We start from the raw sequence: 8969 nt of genomic DNA on the forward strand, positions 1-8969 counted from the left end.
AACTAGGCTACTTAAGGAGGTCTTTCCTTTAGTTAACACTCATATATTAGATATGATCAATATATCCTTATTAACAGGCTATGTACCACAGTCTTTTAAGATAGCTGTAATTAAACCTCTACTAAAAAAGCCCACCCTGGATCCTGAGGTGTTAGCCAATTATAGACCAATATCTAATCTTCCCTTTATGTCAAAGATCCTTGAGAAAGTAGTCGCAGACCAGCTGTGTGATTTTCTCCAGGATAATAATTTATTTGAGGAATTTCAGTCAGGATTTAGAGTGCATCATAGCACTGAGACAGCACTAGTTAAAATTACAAATGACCTTCTGATTGCTTCAGACAAAGGACTCGTCTCTGTACTTGTTTTATTAGATCTTAGTGCGGCGTTTGACACAATTGACCATCAAATTCTGCTGCAGAGACTGGATCACTTAATTGGCCGAAAAAGGTTCTGCACTAAGCTGGTTTAAATCTTATTTATCTGATCGTTTTCAATTTGTTGACGTTCGCAATGAACCATCCTTACGTACTAAAGTTTGTTTTGGAGTTCCGCAATCCTGTTTACTCTATATATGCTTCCGTTAGGTAACATCATTAGAAATCACTCTATAAATTTCCATTGTTATGCGGATGATACTCAGTTGTATTTATCAATGAAGCCAGAAGAAAGCAATCAATTAACTAAACTCCATAATTGCCTTAAAGACATAAAAACTTGGATGAGCACCAATTTCCTGATGTTAAATTCAGACAAAACTGAAGTTATTGTTCTTGGCCCCAAACAACTCAGAGACTCTTTATCTGATGACATAGTTTCTCTAGATGGCATTGCTCTGGCCCCTGCCACTACCGTAAGAAACCTCGGAGTAACATTTGATCAAGATTTGTCTTTTAATTCTCATTTAAAGCAAACCTCACGGACTGCATTTTTTCATCTGCGTAATATTGCGAAAATTAGGCCTATCCTGACCCGAAAAGATGCAGAAAAATTGGTCCACGCTTTTGTTACCTCAAGGCTGGATTATTGTAACTCTCTATTATCAGGTAGCTCTAGTTAGTCCTTAAAAACTCTCCAGCTAATTCAGAATGCAGCAGCACGTGTACTAACAGGAACTAAGAAACGCGATCATAACTGTTAACTTATAAAGCTCTAAATGGTCAAGCTCCGTCATATCTTAGAGAGCTCATAGTGCCATATTATCCCACCAGAACACTGTGCTCTGAGAACGCAGGGTTACTCGTGGTCCCTAAAGTCTCCAAAAGTAGATCAGGAGCCAGAGCCTTTAGCTATCAGGCTCCTCTCCTGTGGAATCATCTTCCTGTTACGGTCCGGGAGGCAGACACCATCTCCACATTTAAGACTAGACTTAAGACTTGGCTCAGGCTTGTCCTGTACCAGCCCTTAGTTAGGCTGACTTAGGCCTAGTCTGCCGGAGGACCCCTCTATAATACACCGGGCCCCTTCTCTCCTTCTCTCTCTCTCTCTCTCTCTCTCTCTCTCTCGTATCCTATTACTGCATCTAGCTAACCCGGCCATTCTGGATGTCACTAACTCGGCTTCTTCTCCGGAGCCTTTGTGCTCCACTGTCTCGCAGATTAACTCATATCACAGCGGTGCCTGGACAGCAAGACGTGTGTGGTTGTGCTGCTGCCATGGTCCCGCCAGATGCCTCCTGCTGCTGCTGCCATCATTAGTCATTAGTCATACTTCTTCTGTTATTATACACATATGATTATTGTCACACATGTATACTGCCAGGTATTAATACATACTTTCAACATATTGTACCGCAGTAACCAGAACTATAACTATAATATTATTACTTTCATTAATGTTGTTGTAAGATACTGTCATTACCTGCATCTCTCTCTCTCTCTCTCTCTCCCTGTGTCATATGGATTACTGTTAATTTATCATGTTGATCTGTTCTGTACGACATCTATTGCACGTCTGTCCGTCCTGGAAGAGGGATCCCTCCTCAGTTGCTCTTCCTGAGGTTTCTACCGTTTTTTTTTCCCCGTTAAAGGGTTTTTTTTGGGGGAGTTTTTCCTTATCCGCTGTGAGGGTCTTAAAGACAGAGGGATGTCGTATGCTGTAAAGCCCTGTGAGGCAAATTGTGATTTGTGATATTGGGCTTTATAAATAAAATTGAATTGAATTGAATTGAATTGAATTGAATTAGTGTTTTGCAATTTTCTACTTTACCAACTAACAGTAACTAACACTAAAACCAGTAAAACTTAAAATATTTACAGGGTGAAAAAACAACAAACACTATTATATCCATGTCTTAACACCTATTTATTAAAAATAAAATGCTTCACCCTCCAGGTTTGGTTTACATTTTCGTTGTTTTGGGATTCAAATGTGACAGGCAGCTCCTTTATCACATGCTTCCTAACAAACTTCACTTTCAGTTTAAAAGATGAAAAACAAAACAAAAACATTGCTTTTAAAAGACATGGTACATTTAAAATTGTAAATTTTAAACCATTTCTCTTAACACTGTGTTTAAAGTGCATTTCGGAGGATACACACATCAGAGGATAATTCCAGCCATTTTCAACCTAGAACATACTTAGCCATAATCAGGAGAGATTTGCCAATTTGCAACCTTATTTGATCAATCCACATTAGGGATATGGTGTGAAAAATGCCTGCAGTTGCTGCCCATGTTCTCTGTGTCTTTGGGGTACTCTACACGTCAAATGATGTCCCTGGTAGTGGAAAAACAGATTTTACAGCATGACACAGTACCCCAGAAACACAGAGAACATCTGCAACAACTGCAGGCATTTGTTTTTCCACAGTATATCCCAATGTGGATAGATAGAGACAAAATTGAAAATCTGCGAATTTTTCCTTTAAGAATAGTGACAGCCAGAGTGAATCAATGATATCACTCAGTACAGTGCCAGACGATAGAAAACTGTCTTTAGGATGAATTACAATAACTATACTTTTTAAAACATCGCTAAAATGCAACAAACCACCCTTAGGAAAATTCAACTGACAAAGGGAATTTTGAGGATATATATGGAAGCAGGATTACTGTAGCCACACAACCAACAACCTTTGGTGATCATCAATAAATGACTGACGTTTATTATCAAATATTCGAGATGTGTGTTAGAAATTAGATTTCACACTGACAAATTCTTTGGTTATCTTGCTCCATCTCATCCTGCTACCTGATTACCCTCCAGAGGAAACATCTGCAAAAGTCAACATCTTAAAACTTGCTCCACTTTGGAAATCCATCCATGTGCAAAATTGTCAACATTGCTTTAACACTCCAGTGTTGAATATTGCATTAGATGGCGCAATAAGGAACTATAAAAAGGGAGGAATCTGTTGGTCCATATGCCATTTGAACATCCACTGGTTTAAAGTAGAGCAACTCTTCAACATCAAACACCTTAAGTGCCTGGAATGGCTTTAATAAAATTTTAAATGCATGGTAATGTTGATCAAAACAAATGGTCTCTACACCTGAGCTAGTAAGAATAACTTGCTCATCTTTCACAATAATACGCCTGATCTTACAAAATACTGGCATCTCATCAACTACCGCCACACATACTATTAAGCCATATTCAGTGCCATGGTGCTTTACCCACTTCACCGACAGAACATTAGTAGATATTGCAGTGTTAAGTTTGGCAGCAATCTCAGGACCTTCTTTCAACTCTCCACGCTGCGCCATCTTTCCTGGACCAATAGTTAATCTGCACTGGGTGAAAGATTCCCAATACAAGGCGATGTATCTTTGGTGCTTTTTGGCTAATGTCTTAGTGATATTTTTGAAACTCTTTAGTTGGGTCTTGAAAAAGTTGCTTTGCCTCATAACGCATACACCACATGTGCAGAATTGGTCCAATATTTTTTATACAACGAGGATAATGCGTCATGAAATGGTGCTTAGGCAGGAGATTTCTAGCAGGAAACAGGCGCTTAAAAAGCTGATGATGCTCAACAACAATGTGTTTCAGAAAGGTTGTCATACCATCTGTTAGGACAGGAGCAAACACAATATTCACTATCTGCAGAAGCAATATTAAAAGATGCCAGTACTCATCGTCCCTCTGCACTAGATCACCAAATATCAATGGCATGTTGCGCAACAAACACCAGGACTGTATGGCGTTCAGGCCCAAATAATTATTTCCATCAAATAACTTAACTGCAGGTGGACGATTTCTCCTCTCAGTGTAGCCATAGTTAAATGACTGTATTCTACCAGCCAGTTCCTTAGCAGTTAAGAAGTTCTTCTGCACATACTACAATACAAGTTTTACCTCAAACTGTGCAACTCCTTCTAAAATGTCATGCATGATATCGACTGAAAAATTATCAGTTGTGTTGAAATATTTCAGAGAGTTCAACAAACATGAACGCTTCACGCCATATACATGAGGTAGTTGTGGATTTGTTTGCATAGTATGGCAATGATCTGTATGCATGTCTTTTGTTCGTAATATCACGCTTTCTTCATCTTCACAGAACACTGTTTGAAAATCACTTTTCTCTATGAAACAGAAACGACAACAATTCCGAGCACTGAACGATTCCACAAACCCAAACAGTCCATGTATACCAACAGGACTTTTGAACAACTTTAATCCCGTTGGTTTCAAGCACTTTCAGGTAATTGATGATTGGCTCAAGTATGGTGTCAAACCCATAGGTTTTTATGTCTTGGGCATGAAAAAGAGCACACAAATGAATATTGACGAAAGATGAATTTAACTTTGATGGAAAATTTCTTAATGTAAAATATATACCCCCCAATTTATGTACACCTTTTTTGGACCCAATGGATTAGCAGTCTCAAAGTCATCATAAAATAATTGAACTTGCAATGCATCATTTTCATTAGAAAAAAGAGGATGTCTCTTCATATACAAGCCATCCTTTAAATCAAAATATACACCGTCCTTGGGAGTGTGACTCAACATAAACATATCACTGAGGTTTGGATTTTTGAGAATAGACTGCAGTTTTTCTAGAATTGGAACATAGGTAAATTTGTCTGTTACAACTACCTGATCGTAAGTTCCAGTACTTCTGTTTCTTCTGTTTTCAAATCTGACACTGAGTACCTTTTCGACAGGTTCCACAGTTCTCCATTTCTGTTCAAAATATGCATTTCGTTTTGATTCAGAATTCAATGAACTAAAAGGGTTTCCAAGTTTTTCAAAACTCTGTTCAATTTTAGTTTTTGTACCAGTATCCTATGATATGTACTCACATACTCACAAAATGAGTTTGGCATACAAAACAAATCAAACACCCATGATATCAAATAAGACAGGGTTAAATCAGAAAATCACTCACAATATCCAAAAAACAATACCATTGTGCAACAGATAAGTGGCAAATATGTTGCCCACCCCCATGTCACTGTATGCATTAACTACTGTAGTCTAGCCCTGACCTTGGCAACATGTGGGCTCTCCTGGACTTTGCCAATATCTATGTTGTACACAGTTGTTTGTATGAAGATGTACATGTTGTGGAGCACCGGACTGTAAATCATACCAAATACAAAGTGAGCTTTAAAGAGTTCATTGAAAGCTCCAAGAGAACTGGTCGACTTGCATGATATGACCTGCTTGTCCAGAATGATGAAGAACTCATGGATGGTGCTCCTCTTCATCCCGACGGCAAGCAGATAGGGTTGAGTGGTGCTGTTGATGGCATCAACATGTTCCAGGATGCTTGTTCCACTCTGAGGATAAAAAAATGAGTAAAATATGTTTAGACCAGAACCAATTTCATACATTAGAAATGAGGGGAAAACACTAGGCTTGTCTCAAAAGGAAAAAAATATTTTTTGACATCTTTACCAACCTTCTTGAATACAACAAGATGCTGCTCAGCCTGGGTTGCAGACACCTTGCCTGGTCTTTTCCAGCCTTGGGCTGATGGAGGAATCAGGTGGAGGAGGAGAATAATGGAAGAATGATCACTGTCCCATCCTATACACAAAAAAAGAGATAAATGTTATATTCCTTTAAAGCTAAAGTTGAAACAAGAAAAATCTGGGAAATTGAAACAGGAAAAAGTCTAGAGGAACTAAATCAAACTACCAGAGTCAAGAGTGTAATCATCCATTTCCTCTCCATACGATGTAGCTTCTGCGCAATGGATCAATTCTTCAAGGTCGCTTGAGGTAGGGAGAGCCTTGTTCTGCTGGATGACCTTTTGTTTAAATGTAGTAGGCCACCTAGATATAGAGAGATAATATATTCATCCAACATAGAGAAATTCAAACACCAATAGCTGAAATAGCAAACAAAAGCAAATAAATGTAGTGTTAGTGATAATAATAAAAACCATTGTCTCTAATTAAGTAACCATATTGTATTTGCCATGCCAACATGGCACCAACTTGTGGACAATTTACACAATATAAATACTGCTTCATTCTGAAGTATCCCAGTGTGGAATGAATAAGTGTAGATGTAATATACAGAGAATGAGATTACAATAAAAGGGTCAATTGGAGGACCACCTCAAAAAACCCACAAACTGGGTTTTTGGACTAGGAGTAATATAGAGTTGGGACTAACCTCTCCAAAAACTTGGCAGCTACATTTTCTCCAAATAGCAGGACGAAGTCTTGCTCTACCTGCAACAGATAAATGACAGATGTCACTTCCAATTCAACAGCAAAATGATGTTAAGATAAACTTCAAAAATTCCTAGGTTTACAAGTGTATGTAATCCATGGTGATATGTATGTGAAACGTTTTATCTTTGCCTTAGGCATGCAGGTTTGACTTTGTGAATGCAACAACTGATTCAAAATGGCTCAGCATTGGAAACTACTTCTCATTCACAAACAGTAGCTTTTTAATGCTTCAAATGATTAAGTCATACTCATACACAAATTAGATACAACAACAGAAGGAAAGGATGGGAAAAGGGCACCAAATGTGTAGGGTGGTGGAGACAGTTACACATACTTCTGTTATACTGCCATTAGGGCTGTCGAAGTTCGAAATGTATTCGAATATATGTATTTTTTATAAGTTCGAACCTAAATTTGATAATTCGAATATCATTAATAATTAATTAATACTATCAATAATGTTGTATATCATATATATCATATCTTCGACGACAAAAAAATGGTGCTGGCGAAACTTCTAGTCCGTTTGAAACGAGGAGGAGGTGGGTGGAGCTTTCCAGAGTACTTTTTACACCATGTATTCTAACTACAAAAATTTTCACCAACACTAGGGGGCATCTTACTCAGGCTGTTGTTGTAAGAACTCTGAAAGAAGAGTACTTAAACTTTGACAATTTTACACTGGGGAATTTACTGTGTACCCGCTCAAAAATTCTGCCCTGGCAATTATCGTGGCAGTTGGGATTATGATGATTGACATAGGGTCACCAATGGCCAGAACAGCTTGAAAAGGTCAGATGGCCATGCTACTGGTTTTATTTGGTAGAATTGACATAGGTGTTTGTGTTTGCCCTGGTTTCGTGTGAGTAGGGGAGAGTCTGCTAGCCGCGAGGCTACTTTATGCAATTTAAAATGCTCCAGCTTGTGCTAAACATTTGCATGATGCATTTGTGGGGAAAAAGTGTCCAGAAAAGACCAGTTATGTCTGAGAATGCTGCGAGTGATAGTGAAGCTGACTGTGAACTTAGATTTGAAAATGTCACCACTTAGCCATAACCAATGCATGTTTCAGGTGAGTCTTGAACCAGTCATGCTTAGCAGCACTCCAAGGGGCCCGCTGCTGACAGTGTGTTTGAGGAGTAACATTGTGCTGCAGCATGTTTTCAAAAGAGGATAAGATCCCAGTCTTTGTATGTTATTTGATCACTTTTTATTTATTTATTTATTTTTTTAAAGAGATGAATTTATTTATTATTCAATTATTTATTTTCTTCCTCCCTATATTGCTCGGCCTTAATAGATATTAACATTGATTGGGAAGTGCATCAAGATTATTGTCCAATTAGATGTAGTGGGTCCTATGATAAAAGCCCTACCGCTGAACTGGACGAATGTCACTAAAAGGATTAGAGATTGCATGGGCATCTTTGAGTGTATGCTGACCGGCTACATTTCCCCCGCAGGCAGTCGACGAATGATCACTGCGAAATACGAACGGAGCGTCATGGTGCAATGATGCCATGTGCATGAAGGGGCGATCGCACAGCTACTTGCTGAGCTCAAATGAGTTGACAGCTATTATACATGTCCTTAAAGTGCGTGAAAACAGGAAAAGATCGGGCTGATTAGAGGCTGCCCTGCATACTGCTTTGCATGACGGGGCTTGAGGCATGTTCCGGCCCAATTCATGGATGACATCGTGAATGGTGAATCTGTGATGGATATAATTGTGAAGGACAGCTCGAATTACGTTAGACCATTTACAATGATTGAGCCCCAGCTGTCATGACCACGATGTGTATCAGAATAGTGGTTCAAAACATCATCACTACTAGGTGAAATAAATCTCACTAAATAAAAGCCCTGTAGGTGCGGGCTTACTTCCCCTTTCTTAATGTGCATGTTAATCAACCATGGTGGAGGGAGCCCAAGACGTGCATTTCCAGTATTGCTTTCACCTTATCTCTGTCTGGCTCGACACCTGCTGCAGACAGCTTGTCTCCCAGAAAGGTGATTTCAGTCACTCCAAACTGACATTTGGCTCTGTTCAGCTTCAGTCCATATTTTTGGATACATTGCAGCACTTTGGTGAGCCTCTCATTATGCTGCTCAAGGGTGGACCCCCAAAGCACGATGTCATCCACGTACACCCGGACCCCGTCAATGCTGTGTGCTCCATAGCCCTGTGAAACACCTCTGGGGCAGAGGAGATTCCGAAAGGCATCCTCTGAAAGGAGCAACAGCCAAAAGGTGTATTAAATGTGCAGTATTTTGTGCTGTCTTCATGCAGCTTCAGTTGCCAAAATCCTTGCGATGCATCCAGCTTACT

The sequence above is a fragment of the Epinephelus fuscoguttatus genome, linkage group LG2 (assembly GCF_011397635.1).
Source record: "Epinephelus fuscoguttatus linkage group LG2, E.fuscoguttatus.final_Chr_v1".
Classification (NCBI taxonomy): Eukaryota; Metazoa; Chordata; class Actinopteri; order Perciformes; family Serranidae; genus Epinephelus; species Epinephelus fuscoguttatus.